The following is a 484-nucleotide window of genomic DNA, read 5'->3' on the forward strand; positions in this document are numbered from 1 at the left end:
TTGATTTCCATGAGATATCAAGGCAATGGAAACATAAGGGAATACATTATGGGAATGTCCAATATTGCTTCAAAACTTAAGGCCCTTAAGCTTGAGATGTCGGAAGACTTACTCATACATTTGGTCTTGCTTTCCCTTCCTGCACAATTCAATCAGTTTAAGATCTCTTATAACTGTCAAAGGGAGAAATGGACTCTGAATGAGTTTATTTCATTTTGTATGCAAGAAGAGGAAAGACTGAAGCGAGAAAGGACTGAAAGTGCCCATTATGTAAGTACCTCTAAGGACAAGGGCAAAAGGAAAAATACTTCAGAGCCCAAGAATGAAGTTGCTAAGGGTCCAAAGCAAAAGAAGCTAAGCAGGCTGATGTTTGTTACTTTTGAAAAGGAACTGGACATCAAAAGAAGAAATGTGTAAAGTATCATGCATGGCATGCTAAGAAAGGTATATTTCTTACTTTGGTCTGTTCTGAGGTCAATTTAAC

This window comes from Lupinus angustifolius, chromosome LG16 (assembly GCF_001865875.1).
Source record: "Lupinus angustifolius cultivar Tanjil chromosome LG16, LupAngTanjil_v1.0, whole genome shotgun sequence".
Taxonomy (NCBI): Eukaryota; Viridiplantae; Streptophyta; class Magnoliopsida; order Fabales; family Fabaceae; genus Lupinus; species Lupinus angustifolius.